Below are 18,353 nucleotides of genomic sequence, written 5' to 3' on the forward strand. Positions count from 1 at the left end.
ATTGAGGGTCGAAGGTTTTTTGGGTTGAAGGTTTTTAATCGTACAAAACCCTATTAAGTTGACACACAAATTAAACCCTATTTATGACAATTGTAGTAATGATGCAAGTAGGGATCGTTCTAGACCGGGGATTAGGAGGGATTGCAAAATCACTTTAAAACTGACTCAAATACGTAAAAACAAGTTTAAAACACTAAACTAGACTCAAAGAATGCAAAACTAAACTTTAAAACACCAAAACAAACCAAAAGACTCAAAACAGCCCAAAAACACTCAAAACTGCCTTAAAACCACAATCTGGGCAGTTTTGAACACTAGACACAAACTTGGACGAAAATTGGTTTTAACTTGACCTAAGACACTTAAAAACACAAACTAAAGTGATTTCTAACTACTATGACTCAACTAAGTAAAGGTGGATTGATTTTGGACGAATTTAACTTTGAAAACAGAAACTTTGAAAACAAACTTTGACAAAAACGTTTTGATGAAAATTAAGATGGTGAAAGGCTAGTTAGAAGGTTCCTTCTCCACACATGAAACATATGCATACGACTTGATTTCCAATTACTCTTTCAATAAACCATGAATGACAATGCCCCAAATTAACTAGATTGACCAATTAATTTTCAGATTTCCCTAGATTCATTCAATTGAATGGGATACGCATTACAACCAAATTATTCTTATCAAGGACCCTAACTATGGAATACGCATGATAGAGACACATATCAAAGATCATTAAGTTCAATGGAAATCATAAGCATTGACGAAGCATTCATACCTATGGGATACGCATGTTACTTTTGCCAAGGATTTACTTAACACAATCGTGACTAGCGACTTTTACTACTTATGAATATAAGTTAATAACGATTAGGTGAAATTCCCTTATACTCTAGCATCAAATTCATGCATGCGAACTAAGTATGCATCCTTAATTAACACACAAGAACAAGTTATCAATCAAATAGATAAGTAAACCACATTCACGATTCATGAAATCATAACTGGAGGTAATCAAGTCATATAAAACATATGATCATGGCTTTGAATTCCCCTCTAACTATAAAGAAATTAGCTCCTCATGTTCGCAAATAAACAAAGATAAATAAATTTAAACATTCTAACAAAGATAGAAAACACCTAGAATCGCTCCACAATCCAAGCTCCTTGAATGGCATGCACGGCTCCAAGAGTTCTTCCTTCTTTTCCTTGCAAACTCACGGCACAATGAGGGATGTTTGGGTGAATGGTGTAGTGAAAATATGGTAGAGGATGGTGACTAAATGGTGCAGCAAAGGATGGTATTTATAGGCTGAAATTCGTAGCCCCTATGTAGCAAAGGAAAAGGATTTAAAAGCCTAATTTGTATAGGATAATAACACACAATCCTTCAAGGAAAAGGCTAAGGCTTTTAGAAACCAAGGGGGAAAGGAATAATCAGGTTTCTAGAAGTTCTAGAAAGGTTTGGGGCGTCACTTTTGTAGGACAAGGGATAAGGCCTTCTAGAAAGGTTGTTTTGTGGCTGATTTCTAGAAAAAACAAGGGATGAGGTGTGGCACCTTTGTAGGAGTGGATAAGGGCTTCTAGAAACCAATTTTAATGTGTCCTAATCTGAAAATAAATCCCCCATGCAGCTGGAATTAAATTAGGATAGGATTAGGATAGGATAAGATAAGATAGGATTGGATAGGATAGGGTTTGGATAATGTTTTGGATAAGGTTTCTTCACTTGAGCTGATTCTTTGGCTTCAACTTCCCTTCTTCAAGTAGGAAACCTTGTTTGAGTAGGAAACTTCAATCTTCTAGGAATCCAACTTCAACTAGGAATCCATCTTCAACTAGGATTTCATCTTCAATTAAGCACTTTCCCACTTCAATTAGGAATCTTTGTATCTTCAATTCTTCAACTTCAAAACACATTCCTAGCTTCATCAATCCTTCAAATTCGTCCATCCCTTGTGCTTCATGTGCATGAACTCCATTCTAGCCCAATTTTGCTCCAAAATGCTCCAAATTGCATCCTTTTGCTCACTTTGTCTCTAAAACCTGAAAACACATGAAAATAGCTTAAAAGACTACTTTAACTAAGAAAACACAACATAAATGCATAAGAACTAGCTAACTAAGGCGCATAAATATGCTCCTATCAAATTCCCTCACACTTAGCTTTTGCTAGTCCTCGAGCAAAACAACGAAACAAAACATGACCTAAACCTTCCAACAATCGCCTCAGGGATTTCCAATGGTACATGACATATTAAAAATCATCATTCCCATAGATTTTAGTCATCTTCACACTTAAGCACATACTTAATCATAGTCACCACGTACTAGTTCACATATAACCATTTAAAACATGATTTTGAATGTAGTAACATGCCTTAGAGAAGTTACTCAAGTCCTTACTAGATATGCACTCAATTTTCACACAGATTTTCTAACTCCACACCCTATACTAGTTATATGTGAGAAGATTGATGTAAATATGAAAACGAACGCTCACATATATGTATAACAAAGAAAGCATTTTCGGGAGTTAATGCATAAGAACTAGCTAACTAAGGCGCATAAATATGCTCCTATCAGGGATCGTTCTGAACCGGGGATTAGGAGGGATTGCTAAACACTTGAAAACTGACTTAGAAACGTAAAAACAAAGTTTAAAACACTAAACTAGACTCAAAGAATGCAAAACTAAAATTTAAAACACGAAAACAATGCAAAAGACTCAAAACAGCAACCAAAAGACTCAAAACTGCCATAAAAACACTTTCTGGGCAGTTTAGAGCACAAACACAAATTTGGACGAAATTGGGTTACAACTTGAATCAAAACACTTAAAAACACAAACTAAATGGATTTCTAACTACTCTAACACTTTAAAATAAAGGGGGATTTGGTTTTGACGAAATTGAAAACAAGACAAAACTTTGTAATTAAAACAGATTGTAGAACGAATTTGAATGAAACTTATGGATGGAAGGCTAGCTAGGAGGTTCTTCTCCACACATGTCACACTTGCATACAAAACGATCTCCAATTGCTTTTCGATAAACTATGAATACTCAACGCCCCAGATTAACCGTGAATTGCACTGCACTAATTAAACCTCAGTTTTTTTTCACAAGTTATTGAGTTGGAGGATTGCATACGACAACCCAAAACATTCCCTACAAGTTCCCTACATGAATTGCATAATAGAGATACAAGCAAGAATCATTAAGTTCTATGAAAAACATAAGCATTGACGAGGCACTCGTTACTATGAATTGCATGAAACTTATGCCAAGAATTTACTTAACGCAATTGTGACTAGCAACCTTCACTACTTGCGAATATAAGTTCATAACAATTAGGTGAAACTCCCTTATATTCTAGCATCAAATTCATGCATGAAAATTAAGCGTGCACTCTCAACCAACATACACAAATCAGTTTTTATACGAACGGATAAGTAAATTGAATTCATAGCTTACGCAATTAGAAGTAATCAAATCATATTGCAAGCATAAACATGGTTTCGAATTCCCCCTAGCTAAGGGGGGTTTAGTTTCTCATACTCACAAAGCAAAGATAAACAAATTTAGACATTGAAAACAAAAGAAAGATGATAGGAGCATATTTATGCGCCTAAGTTAGTTAGTTCTTATGCATTTATGTTGTGTTTTCTTAGTTAAGTTAGTCTTTTAAGCTATTTTCATGTGTTTTCAGGTTTTAGAGACAAAGTGAGCAAAAGGATGCAATTTGGAGCATTTTGGAGCAAAATTGGGCTAAAATGGAGTTCATGCACATGAAGCACAAGGGATGGACGAATTTGAGGAATTGGTGAAGCTAGGAAAGCGTTTCAAAGTTGAAGAATTGAAGATACAAAGTTTCCTAGTTGAAGAAGGAAATGACTTGAATGAAGGATTCCTAAATGAATTGGGATTCCTAATCACTAAAGGAGTCCTAATTGAAGATGGATTCCTAGATATATGAAGTTTCCTACTCAAGCAAGGTTTCCTACATGAAGAAGAAGAATTAAAGCCAAAGAGTCAGCTCAAGATAAGGAGTATTATCCAAAACCTCATCCATAACCTTATCTTAGCTTATCTTATCCAATCAAACCTTATCCTATCCTATCTTATCCTTATCCTAAACTATCCACATTCCAGCCACTTAGGAGGGTTTCTAATTAGATTAGGATGCTTAAAATGGGATTTCTAGAAGACCTTATCTTATCCTACCAAGATGACACCTAGGAACCTTTCTAGAAGCCTAAAAATCTGCCTTGCATTATCTTCTAGAACCCTAGATCCTTGCCGCACCTAATACCTATTTCCCTTGGGATTTTTGGTTTCTAGAAGTCTTATCTTTTCACACTCTTTCTGCTGCACATTATCTCCCAATCCCTTTGGGTTTTTGACTTGTTTTCCTTATAGGATTGGATGTTATTATCCTATGCAATTTAGGCCTTTAAAACCTTGTCCTTTGCTACCTAGGAATGTGAATTTTCAGCCTATAAATACAAGGCCTTGCCGCACCTATTCATTCACCACCCTCTACCAGATTTTCACTACACCATTCACCATTCATACCTCTTGTGCCGTGAGTTTGCAAGGAGTAGAAGGAAGACAACTTAGAGCCGTGCATGCCATTCAAGGAGCTTGGATTGTGGAGCGTTTCTAGGTGTTTTCTATCTTTACGTCAATGTTTAAATTTATTTGTCTTTGTGTATTTGCGAACATGAGGAACTAATTTCTTTTTGAACGCTCAACAATACGAAGGTGTTGGACAAAGAGGCACCCCACGGCAACACCAAGTGAATGAGGTAAGTGCCATAACCGAACTTCAAAATCAAATGGCTAACCTTACTACTTTGCTTTCTCAGGTTGTGGAAGGGCCAAAAGTTCAAAATGTAAGTGCGTGTGGCGTGTGTTCCATGCAAGGACATCCTACGGACAAGTGCCCACAATTGATTGAGAATGGAGGGTGGGAGACCCTCAATGCCGTGGGCTTTGGGCAACAATACCAACAAAGGAATGATCCCTTTTCTAACACCTACAATCCCGGTTGGCGTGATCATCCGAATTTCAAATGGCGAGAACCTCAACAAGGCCAACAACAAAGCACGTTTATGATGCGAAATATATTAAGCACACAAATTAAACCCTCTTTTGACAAATGTAGTAAAGTATGTAAGTAGGGATCGTTCTAGACCGGGGATTAGGAGGGATTGCTAAACACTTGGAAACTGACTTAAAAACTCAAAAACAAAGTTTAAAACACTAAACTAGACTCAAAGAATGCAAAACTAAAGGTTAAAACACTTAAACAAACCTAAAACTCAAAACAGCAACTAGAAGGCTCAAAACTGCCTAAAAACCACTTTCTGGGCAGTTTTGAGCACCTACACTAATTTGGACGAAATTTGATGAAAACTTGAATCAAAATACTTAGAAACACAAATCAAAACACTTTCTAACTAATCTACGACTTCAAATGAAAGGGGGATTTGTTTTGGACGAAAATTTAACACAAAACAGAAACTTTAACTAACACAGATTGTAAAAATGATTTTGGTGAAATAGATGGTTAAAAGGCTAGTTAGGAGGTTCTTCTCCACACATGTCACACTTGCACACAAAACGATTTTCAGTTGTTCTTCCAATAAATTATGAATACTCAACGCCCCAAATTAACCGTGAATTGCACTAATTAACCCTCAGTTTTTCCACAAGTTATTAGGTTGGATGATTGCATACGACAACCCAAAACATTCCCTACAAGTTCCCTACATGAATTGCATAATAGAGATACAAGCACGAATCATTACGTTCTATGAAAAACATAAGCATTGACGAAGCATTTGTTACTATGAATTGCATGAAACTTATGCTAAGAATTCATTCAACGCGATCGTTTTCAAGCGACCTTCACTACTTGTGATTATAAGATTGTAACTATTAGGTGAAACTCCCTCATAATCTAGCATCATATTCATGCATGAAAACTAAACGTGCACTCTCAATCAACATACACAAATAAGTTATCAATCAAATAGATGAACAAATTGAATCCACAACTTATGAAATAACAACTGAATGAAATCGAATCAAATTGCAAGCATGTACATGGTCTCGAATTACCCCCCAACTAAGGGGGTTTAGTTCCTCATACTCACAACATAAAGTTTATTGAATTGAAACATCGAAGACATAAGAAAGATTACACCTAAAACGCCCAAGAATTCCACTTTGAATTTCTGACTTCAAGCTCCTCTTTCTTCTTCTCCTTGCTGCGGCAGAGAGGGTTTAGGGTGTTTTTGGATGTGATTTTGGTTTTAGAATGGAGTTAGGATAGTATGGTGGTGCGGCAAAGGGGTAAGGATGGTGTATGGAAGTGTAGAATGGTGTATGGAGGTGGATGGTAGGTTCGGCAAGGATGGGAAGTGGCTGGAATGGATGAAGGCTGCGGCAAGGTGTGGGAATAGGGTTTAGACGATTTCTGATTTGTAGAATGGGAGATGATGTGCGGCAAGGTGTAGAACACATATATATAGGCACCTAAAACCCTAAAGAAATCAGATTGGGCTAGGGTTAGGTGCGGCTACTTAAGTGGACTAGGGTTAAGGTTTGTAATATAGGGCTTCAAGGATGGAAAGGTGCGGCATGGGCTTAGGGTACATAATCAGATTTTTGCATGTGAACAAGGCCTAGGTGCGGCTGATTAAGTGGCTAGGGTTAGGGTTTAGGTGCGGCATAGGTCCAAGAAGTAAGGATGGGTCATCCAAAAGCCCAAAGCCGAGAATAGAAACTCACGAAAATGGAAACCTCCAAGAATAGAAACTTCCAACTTTAGAAACTTTGGTTGCCAATTCCAATTTAGGAAAGATCAACCCAAAATGGAAACTTTTAGGCTTAGCTTTCCTACTTCAAGTAGGAAACCTCAAATCTTCAACTCTTCAATTCCATCCCAACCTTGTGTCCCAAGCATGTCCTTTTCAATCCAAGCTCATATTTTGCTCCAAAAGCTCCAACTTGCATCATTTCATGTAATATGTCCTTCAAACCTGAAAACACATGAAAGTAGCTTAAAAGACTACTTTAACGAAGAAAACATAACAAAGATGCATAAGAACTAGCTAACTAAGGCGCATAAATATGCTCCTATCAGTTTAGGCAACAACCCCCGGGTTTCTATCAAAAGCCGTTTGCATCAAATCAAACCCAAGCACAACCCGCCCAAAAATCAGGTTCTTCTATTGATAATGATCAAATTTTTAATTTACTAACTTCTATGGCGCAGGGCATGCAGACTAGGGACAAGAAGGTGGACGAGTTGGAGAAGCAAGTGGGGCAAATTGCCGAGTTTATGGGACAGTTTCGAGACCAAGTAAGACTCCCCAGTTCAACCGTTGCAAATCCAAAAGGGGGATTCGAAACCGCCAAAGAAATTACATTGAGAAGTGGCAAACAAGTTGGAACTGAACCCCAAGCATCCCACGCAAGTCATGAAGAGGATGAAAAGTTGCAGTTTGAGGAGCACACACAAGCAAAACCCACGGCAAAGAGGGAACCACCTTTGCCGTAGCCATCTTGCAATTCCAAACCATATAATTCGGCCAAGGTAAGTTCAATTCCAACTTCTCCTAGTTCTATTCCACTAAACGTGCCTTTTCCTGGCAGGTTGAAGCAATCCAAGAAGGAGGAGAATGAGAAAGACATTTTGGAGACGTTTCGGAAAGTGCAAGTCAATATACCTCTTCTTGACGCAATTAAGCAAGTACCTAGGTACGCCAAGTTTTTGAAGGAATTATGCACAACAAGAAGGAGAATTTCGAACAAAGAGGTGGTCCAGGTAAGTGAGAATGTTTCCGCTGTTTTGCAAAGAAAACTACCCCCTAAATGCAAAGATCCGGGAAGTTTTACAATTCCATGCGTTATAGGCAATACTAAATTTGAACATGCTATGTTAGATCTAGGAGCTTCAATTAACGTCATGCCATACTCAATATATGCATCCATGAACTTAGGAGAACTTAAAAACGATGGTGTTATAATTCAATTAGCCGATCGTTCTAATGCATATCCGAAAGGAGTTTTGGAAGATGTGTTGGTGCAGGTGGATAACTTGATATTTCCAGCGGATTTCTATGTCTTAGAGATGGAGGACTCACCAAATGTCACCCCATTGCCGATTCTACTTGGGAGGCCTTTCATGAAAACAGCACGCACCAAGATCGATGTGTTCAAAGGGACGTTGACAATGGAATTTGATGGGGAGATTATTAACTTTAACATTTCTGAAGCTATGAAATTTCCTAAAGATGATCATTCTTGTTTCTCTATTGATATATTGGATGAATTGGCGCAGGATTATCTTGATATGTTGGAAGACGATCCCCTTGAAACGACGATTGCACAAGGACTTGGCATGAAGCCCAATCTGGCCGTACCTAAGGAGGAGCATGCCGAGCTTGTAGCTGCCTTGGAATCATTGCCGAAACATCATGGTAAGCTTTCTAACCCAATTCCAATTCCCGTTTCCACTAATACGTTGTTACCTTCTGTGATTCAGGCCCCCGTTCTTGAGCTTAAACCGTTGCCGGACCATTTAAAGTATGCATTCTTGGGAGAGGAAGAGACTTTGCCCATCATTGTCTCTTCATCGCTCACGGCATTAGAGGAAGAACAGTTGATTCGGGTGTTGAAAGAGCACAAAACAACCATCGGATGGACATTGGCCGATATTAAGGGAATTAGCCCTACAACATGCATGCATCGCATATTTCTAGAGGAGGGGGCTAAACCAACTCGAGAGGCTCAACGCCGGCTCAACCCTCCGATGATGGAAGTCGTGAAAAATGAGATTATAAAGCTTCTCGATTGTGGAGTGATTTATCCAATTTCGGATAGCCGTTGGGTCTCACCGGTTCAAGTTGTCCCGAAGAAGTCCGGAGTTACTGTGGTGAAGAATGCCGAGGATGAGCTTGTGCCAACCCGTATTCAAACAGGTTGGAGAGTGTGCATTGACTATAGGAAGCTCAACAACACCACAAGGAAGGATCATTTTCCACTACCATTCATCGATCAAATGTTAGAAAGGTTAGCCGGTCATTCTTTTTATTGTTTTCTTGACGGTTATTCGGGATACAATCAAATTGTCATAGCTCCGGACGACCAAGAAAAGACCACCTTCACGTGCCCATTTGGTACTTTTGCTTACCGGCGCATGCCATTCGGATTATGCAATGCACCGGCCACGTTCCAAAGATGCATGGTAAGTATCTTTTCCGATTTTATTGAGAAGATTATTGAGGTATTCATGGATGATTTTAGTGTCTTTGGCGATTCGTTTGATGGTTGCTTGGAAAATCTCACATTAATCTTAAAACGATGCGTGGAAACGAACCTTGTTTTAAATTGGGAAAAGTGTAACTTTATGGTAAAACAAGGCATCGTTTTAGGCCACATCGTTTCTGAAAGGGGAATTGAAGTTGATAAATCGAAAATAGATCTTGTACGCTACTTACCCTCTCCAACTTCGGTTAGAGAGGTACGTTCTTTTCTTGGCCACGCAGGATTTTATAGGCGATTCATCAAGGACTTTTCAAAGATTTCCACACCCCTATGCCGACTTCTCCAAAAGGATGTGACCTTCGACTTCAACGAGGAATGTGAAAAGGCGTTCAAACACCTCAAGGAGATGCTAACTTCGGCCCCCATCATTCGGCCACCAGATTGGAGCATTCCCTTCGAGCTTATGTGCGATGCGTCCGATTATGCTCTAGGCGCTGTTTTGGGACAAAGGAAGGACAAACAGCCACACGTCATATATTATGCCTCTCGGACCTTGAACGATGCTCAATTGAACTATTCCACAACGGAAAAAGAACTTCTTGCCGTTGTTTTTGCTTTAGATAAGTTTCGTTCTTATTTACTTGGCACTAAAGTAATAATTTACACTGATCATGCAGCGTTGAAGTACTTGCTTACGAAGAAGGAGGCTAAACCAAGGCTTATTCGATGGATGCTTCTCCTCCAAGAGTTCGATATCGAAATCCGAGACAAGAAAGGAAGTGAGAACGTTGTGGCTGATCACCTGAGCCGTTTGGTGCATGAAGAGGAGGTTGTGCCGATCCCAGAGACATTCCCGGACGAGCAATTGATGTCCATTGAGGTTAGTATGCCATGGTATGCGGATTTAGTTAATTATTTAGCATCTAAAGTCATTCCAAGTGAGTTCAATAAAAACCAACGTGATAAACTTAAGTATGATGCACGAAATTATGTGTGGGATGATCCTTATTTATGGAAATATTGCTCTGATCAAATCATTCGTAGGTGTGTGCATGATTCTAAAATTCAGTCTATTTTAAACTTTTGTCACACTTATGCATGTGGAGGTCACTTTGGCACTCAAAGGACTACACGTAAAGTACTTGAATGTGGTTTTTATTGGCCTACTATTTTTAAGGATGCTAGAACTTTTTGCATTGCATGTGATCGTTGTCAACAAACTGGAAATATAGGACCAAAAGACCAAATGCCGCAAAGTCCCATCTTTAATGTTGAAATTTTTGATGTGTGGGGCATAGATTTCATGGGTCCCTTTCCTTCATCTCATGGTTTTGTTTATATTCTACTTGCGGTTGATTATGTTTCGAAATGGGTGGAAGCAAGAGCCACCCGTACTAATGATTCTAAAGTGGTTGCATATTTTGTTAAGACTAACATTTTTGCAAGGTTTGGAATGCCGCGGGTACTTATAAGTGATGGGGGCTCTCATTTCTGCAATCGTACCATTGAAGCGCTACTCAAGAAATATGGTGTCACGCATAAGGTGGCAACACCTTATCATCCTCAAACAAGTGGGCAAGCGGAGGTGTTAAATAGAGAAATCAAGCAGATTTTGGAGAAGACCGTAGGGCCAAACCGGAAAGATTGGAGCTTGCGCTTGAATGATGCATTATGGGCGTATCGTACGGCCTACAAAACACCAATTGGAATGTCCCCATTTCGGCTCATTTATGGGAAACCATGCCATCTTCCGGTTGAATTGGAGCATAAAGCACACTGGGCCATCAAAACCTTTAATATGGACATTGATGCCGCAGGTCTTCTGATGCGAAATAGATAAGCACACAAATTAAACCCTCTTTTTGTCAAATTGTAGCAAAGATGTAAGTAGGGATCGTTCTAAACCGGGGATTAGGAGGGATTGCTAAACACTTGGAAACTGACTTAAAACTCAAAAACAAAGTTTAAAAACACTAACTTAGACTCAAAGAATGCAAAAGTAAAGGTTAAAACACTTAAACAAACCTAAAACTCAAAACAGCAACTAGAAGGCTCAAAACTGCCTAAAAACCACTTTCTGGGCAGTTTTGAGCACCTACACTAATTTGGACGAAATTTGATGAAAACTTGAATCAAAATACTTAGAAACACAAATCAAAACACTTTCTAACTAATCTAAGACTTCAAATTAAAGGGGGATTTGTTTTGGACGAAAATTTAACACAAAACAGAAACTTGAAACTAAACAGATTGTAAAAACGATTTTGGTGAAATAGATGGATAAAAGGCTAGTTAGGAGGTTCTTCTCCACACATGTCACACTTGCAAACAAAACTATTTTCAGTTGTTCTTCCAATAAATTATAAATACTCAACGCCCCAGATTAACCGTGAATTGCACTAATTAACCCTCAGTTTTTCCACAAGTTATTAAGTTGGATGATTGCATACGACAACCCAAAACATTCCCTACAAGTTCCCTACATGAATTGCATAATAGAGATACAAGCAAGAATCATTACGTTCTATGAAAAACATAAGCATTGACGAAGCATTTGTTACTATGAATTGCATGAAACTTATGCTAAGAATTCATTCAACGCGATCGTTTTCAAGCGATCTTCACTACTTGTGATTATAAGATTGTAACTATTAGGTGAAACTCCCTCATAATCTAGCATCATATTCATGCATGAAAACTAAGCGTGCACTCTCAATCAACATACACAAATAAGTTATCAATCAAATAGATGAACGAATTGAATCCATAACTCATGAAATAACAACTGAATGTAATCGAATCAAATTGCAAGCATGTACATGGTTTCGAATCACCCCCCAACTAAGGGGGTTTAGTTCCTCATACTCACAACACAAAGTTTATTGAATTGAAACATCGAAGACATAAGAAAGATTACACCTAAAATGCCAAAGAAGTCCACTTTGAAATCTGCACAGAAAGCTCCTCTTTCTTCTTCTCCTTGCTGCGGCAGTGAGGGTTTAGGGGCTGTTTGGATGTGATTTCGGTTTAGGGATGGATTTGGGATGATATGGTGGTTCGGAAAAGGGTAAGGGAGGTGTATGGTGGTGCGGCAAAGTGGGGTAGGTTGCTGGAATGGATGAGTGGTGGCTGGAATGGATGGATTTTGGGTGATGGTGGCTGCGGCAAAAGGTGGGGAGAAGGAGAGATGATTTTCTGATTTTGTGGAGAGGGGAAGATCTATGCGGCTAGGGTGTAAGGGTGGTATATATAGGCACTTAGAAACCCTAATGAAATCAGATTTTTAACAATGGGCTAGGGTTAGGTGCGGCTTGGGTTTAGGAGAAATGGACTAGGGTTTAACATGGCAGATTTTAGATGATTAGGCCCTAGGGTTCGGCATGGGTTGAAGGTCCACAAGGAAATTTTGGGTTTAGGTCATCTAAAAGCCCAACGCCAAGAATAGAAACTTCCAACTTTTAGAAACTTTAGTTGCCAATTCCGATTTAGGAAAGATCGACCCAAAATGGAAACTTTTAGGCTTAGCTTTCCTACTTCAAGTAGGAAACCTCAAATCATCAACTCTTCAATTCCATCCCAACCTTGCGTTCCAAGCATGTCCTTTTCAATTCAAGCTCACTTTTTGCTCCAAAAGCTCCAAATTGCATCCTTTCATGTAATACATCCGCTAAACCTGAAAACACAAGAAAGTAGCTTAAAAGACTACTTTAACGAAGAAAACATAACAAAGATGCATAAGAACTAGCTAACTAAGGCGCATAAATATGCCCCTATCATCTTCATAGGAAACTTCAATTGAACGAGCTTGAGGAAGTTAGGAATGAAGCTTACGAGAACTCTCGTATTTACAAGGAGAAAACGAAGGCCTTCCATGACAGGATGATTCGGAGCAAGACGTTCTCTATCGGGCAGCAAGTGCTACTTTTCAATTCTCGCCTTTGGTTATTTCCAGGTAAGTTGCATTCTAAATGGATTGGACCTTTTATTGTTACTAATGTTTTTCCGCATGGTGTAGTTCAAATTCAAAGTTTGAAGACGCAACAAGAGTTCAAAGTCAATGGCCATCGTTTGAAGCCATATTTCACACCTTTTGAGGAGGAGACCGTGGAGGCAGTCAATCTACAACCCGTGGGCCCTATTCAAGCTTGATTGGAAGCATCGTCCGGCTGGAAGACGTTAAAGCAAGCGCTTCTTGGGAGGCAACCCATGCAAATAAAGAAGACCTAGGCAGCTCCGGCATCATAATCAGATTTGCGTTTCTACACCCTACTCTTTATTGCTTTTACTTTGCCATATTTGTCTTGTTTGCTAGTTGTGTATTTGCTTGTTTTTGTGTGAGTCTATGTTTGAAACATTGAGGACAATGTTTGGTTTAAGTGTGGGGGGGGTAAACCAAGTGTTTTTGTGTCAAATTCGTAGGATTTTATCACCTAACATTTCAAAGGTTGTTTTTCATCGTTTTTAAGTGTTTTTAGAAAGTTTTGATGTGTTTTTATGTGGCTTTACCCGAAAATCCGAAAATTCAAGAAAAAAAATAGAAAAAGTTTTGAAAAAAAAACCCAAAAAGAGTCGTTTTAAAAGTTGTTTTTGTGTGTTTGTGTCGTAGAGTACCTTCCAACACAATGATGAGGATTTGGTTTTTAATTGCATGACCGTTAAAGAAAGTTACAAACATGGATGGAAGTTTGATATGCTCTTTTGTTTATGCTTGGTCATCGTTGTTGTTTACGAATTCACATATAATCACAAAGAAAGAAAAAATCAGTTTTTGTAACATGCTTGAAGGAAGTAACTCAAACTAACGCTACAACCTTGTGAGACTTGAGCCTAAACGTTTATTTGGAGAGTTAATAATCTTTGAATTTGTTGTTTTCTAAAGTCGTTGCATGATCTCATCAGTCTTTGCTTGGTTGCTACTTAGAAGGCGTGTCATCATTATAGATCCAAATATTAGAACTCATACCCATTTCATTCAAAACTTAAAATTGAGTGCATAACATATAACAAGATGAAGTTGTTTAGTAGTTATCACCAGAGCCAAAAAGCCTTCAACCCATGCATTTGTTTTTGTAGGATTAACCCCTTTGAGCCTTATTTAGCCTATTTTTGTTGTTAGCCACATTATCCGTACCTAGCCTAGAGTAGGACTATCCATACCCTTGTTCTTAAAGGATAATAAAGCATGACTTAGAGGGAATTCCTTTTGATCAATGTGTGCAGAAAACTAAGTGTGGGGGAAGGGAAAGTTTGTGTGCCAAAAGAAGTAAGGAGGGCACGGGTTAGACAAAGAAAAACAAAAGAAAATTCGTAGAAAAAGAAAGAAAAAAAGAAAAAAATGTGAAAAGTATGAAAAGGAGTTGAAAGAGCATAAAATGAGCTCCTAAGTTGTTGGTTGTTGAAGCAAGGGTCCAAAAAGTTGAATTAGACCCTAAGTGTTGCATGAATCTTCCCCTTGAGTTTAAACATTGATTTTCGCATACAAAAGTGAATTCTAAGTATCAATTTCATTACTTTGCTTATTATTCTTTAAGAATGTTTGTTTATCCTTACCTTTCTTTGTTAGCCAATACCTTAGCCCCGTTACAACCCTTTGCTTCTATCTTGATTGTTATGTGTTTCAATATGTGGAGTTTGGAATTGATATGAGCATATGATATCCCTGGATCTCGCATCTAAGTAGTAGCATTCCATTCATGAGATCGTATACATACATTCATAATTCCAGAAAATGCTTTTATTGTCATAACATATGTGAGCATTAGTTTTCATATTTACATCAATCTTCTCACATATAACTAGTGTAGGGTGTGTAGTCAGAAAATCTAAGTGAAAAATGAGTGCATATCTAGTAAGAAATTGAGGGATTCTCTAAGGCATGTTACTACATTCAAAACATTGTTGTAATTGATTAAATGTGAGCTAGTAAGTGATGACTATGATTAAGTATGTGCTTAAGTGTAAAGATGGCTAAAATCTATGTGAGTAGTAATCTTTGGCGTGTCATGTACCATTGGGAATCCCTGAGGCGATTGTTGGAAGGTTTAGGTTATGTTTTGTTTCATTGTTTTGCTCGAGGACTAGCAAAAGCTAAGTGTGGGGGAATTTGATAGGAGCATATTTATGCGCCTAAGTTAGTTAGTTCTTATGCATTTATGTTGTGTTTTCTTAGTTAAGTTAGTCTTTTCAGCTATTTTCATGTGTTTTCAGGTTTTAGAGACAAAGTGAGCAAAAGGATGCAATTTGGAGCATTTTGGAGCAAAATTGGGCTAAAATGGAGTTCATGCACATGAAGCACAAGGGATGGACGAATTTGAGGAATTGGTGAAGCTAGGAAGGCGTTTCAAAGTTGAAGAATTGAAGATACAAAGTTTCCTAGTTGAAGAAGGAAATGACTTGAATGAAGGATTCCTAAATGAATTGGGATTCCTAATCACTAAAGGAGTCCTAATTGAAGATGGATTCCTAGATATATGAAGTTTCCTACTCAAGCAAGGTTTCCTACATGAAGAAGAAGAATTAAAGCCAAAGAATCAGCTCAAGATAAGGAGTATTATCCAAAACCTCATCCATAACCTTATCTTAGCTTATCTAATCCAATCAAACCTTATCCTATCCTATCTTATCCTTATCCTAAACTATCCACATTCCAGCCACTTAGGAGGGTTTCTAATTAGATTAGGATGCTTAAAATGGGATTTCTAGAAGACCTTATCTTATCCTACCAAGATGACACCTAGGAACCTTTCTAGAAGCCTAAAAATCTGCCTTGCATTATCTTCTAGAACCCTAGATCCTTGCCGCACCTAATACCTATTTCCCTTGGGATTTTTGGTTTCTAGAAGTCTTATCTTTTCACACTCTTTCTGCTGCACATTATCTCCCAATCCCTTTGGGTTTTTGACTTGTTTTCCTTATAGGATTGGATGTTATTATCCTATGCAATTTAGGCCTTTAAAACCTTGTCCTTTGCTACCTAGGAATGTGAATTTTCAGCCTATAAATACAAGGCCTTGCCGCACCTATTCATTCACCACCCTCTACCAGATTTTCACTACACCATTCACCATTCATACCTCTTGTGCCGTGAGTTTGCAAGGAGAAGAAGGAAGACAACTTAGAGCCGTGCATGCCATTCAAGGAGCTTGGATTGTGGAGCGTTTCTAGGTGTTTTCTATCTTTACGTCAATGTTTAAATTTATTTGTCTTTGTGTATTTGCGAACATGAGGAACTAATTTCTTTTTAGTTAGAAGGGAATTCAAAGCCATGATCATATGTTTTATATGACTTGATTTCTTCCAATTATGATTTCATGAATCGCGAATGTGGTTTACTTATCTATTTGATTGATAACATGTTTATGTATGTTGATTGAGGGTCGACACTTAGTTTGCATGCATGAATTTGATGCTAGAGTATAAGGGAATTTCACCTAATCGTTATTAACTTATATTCATAAGTAGTAAAAGTCGCTAGTCACGATTGTGTTAAGTAAATCCTAGGCAAGAGTAACATGCGTATCCCATAGTGATGAATGCCTCGTCAATGCTTATGATTTCCATTGAACTTAATGATCTTTGATATGTGTCTCTATCATGCGTATTCCATAGTTAGGGTCCTTGATAAGAATAATTTGGTTGTAATGCGTATCCCATTCAATTCAATGAATCTAGGGAAATCTGAGAGTTAATTGGTCAATCTAGTTAATTTGGGGCATTGTCATTCATGGTTCGTTGAAAGAGTAATTGGAGATCGAGTCGTATGCATATGTTTCATGTGTGGAGAAGGAACCTTCTAACTAGCCTTTCCCCATTCTATTTCATCAAAATCGTTTTCATTAAAGTTTGTTTTTAAAGTTTTTGTTTTAAAAGTTAAATTCGTCCAAAATCAATCCCCATTTACTTAGTTGAGTCATAGTAGTTAGAAATCACTTTAGTTTATGTTTTTAAGTGTCTTAGGTCAAGATAAAACCAATTTTCGTCCAAGATTGAGTCTAGTGTTCAAAACTGCCCAGATTGTGGTTTTAAGGCAGTTTTGAGTGTTTTTGGGCTGTTTTGAGTCTTTTGGTTTGTTTTGGTGTTTTAAAGTTTAGTTTTGCATTCTTTGAGTTTAGTTTAGTGTTTTAAACTTGTTTTTACGTATTTGAGTCCGTTTTCAAGTGATTTTGCAATCCCTCCTAATCCCCGGTTTAGAACGATCCCTACTTACATACTTTGCTACAATTGATAAAAAGAGGGTTAATTTGAGTGTCAACATAATTTTCACATCAAATTTTGGCGCCGTTGCCGGGGATTAGCAAAGTTCCTAATCCCTTGGATTGTTTTATTTCAATTTGTTTTAATTGAGTCCAGATTTTTACTTTGTTTTTGTTTGTTATTTTTAGGTACTAGTTTATGACTCGGAGCTCTCATCCGGTTCGTGAACACATCTTGGACTTTGACGACGATTTTGAACGAGAGTTGAGACGAAAGAGGAAGAATCCAGAACCTAGTGAATCAAGTTCAAATTCGGAAGCCGAAGTTGAGATTGAGGAAGAGGAACCCACGGTTCAAGTGGGTGAAGTTGAGACAGTCATGGCACAAGACAATCGTACAATGAAGGAGCTTTCGGCCTCGGGATTGGACAATGCCGCACCTCTATGTATTCAATATCCGGCGGCTGCCCAAGGAAAGACCGAGGAATTCGAGTTAAAGTCGAGTTTGCTCCACCATATTCCGAAGTACCATGGGTTGTCCATGGAGGATCCTAACAAGCACTTGAAAGAATTCGAGGTGGTGTGTTCAAGCATGACTCCAATCAATGTCGACGGGAGTATATTGAAGATGAAGGCCTTTCCCTTTTCTCTTATGGATAAGGCGAAAGATTGGTTATATGAATTAGCTCCCGGAACGGTCACATCTTGGGAGAGCATGAAGCGAGCTTTCTTGGAGAAGTTTTTCCCAACTTCTCGAGTCATCCTCCTACGAAAAAGGATAAGTGGAATTCAACAAGAAGAAGGTGAGTCTTTTCCTACATATTATGAACGTTTTAAATCTCTTGTTGCTTCTTGTCCACAGCATCAAATGAAG

The sequence above is a fragment of the Malus domestica genome, chromosome 01 (assembly GCF_042453785.1).
Source record: "Malus domestica chromosome 01, GDT2T_hap1".
Taxonomy (NCBI): domain Eukaryota; kingdom Viridiplantae; phylum Streptophyta; class Magnoliopsida; order Rosales; family Rosaceae; genus Malus; species Malus domestica.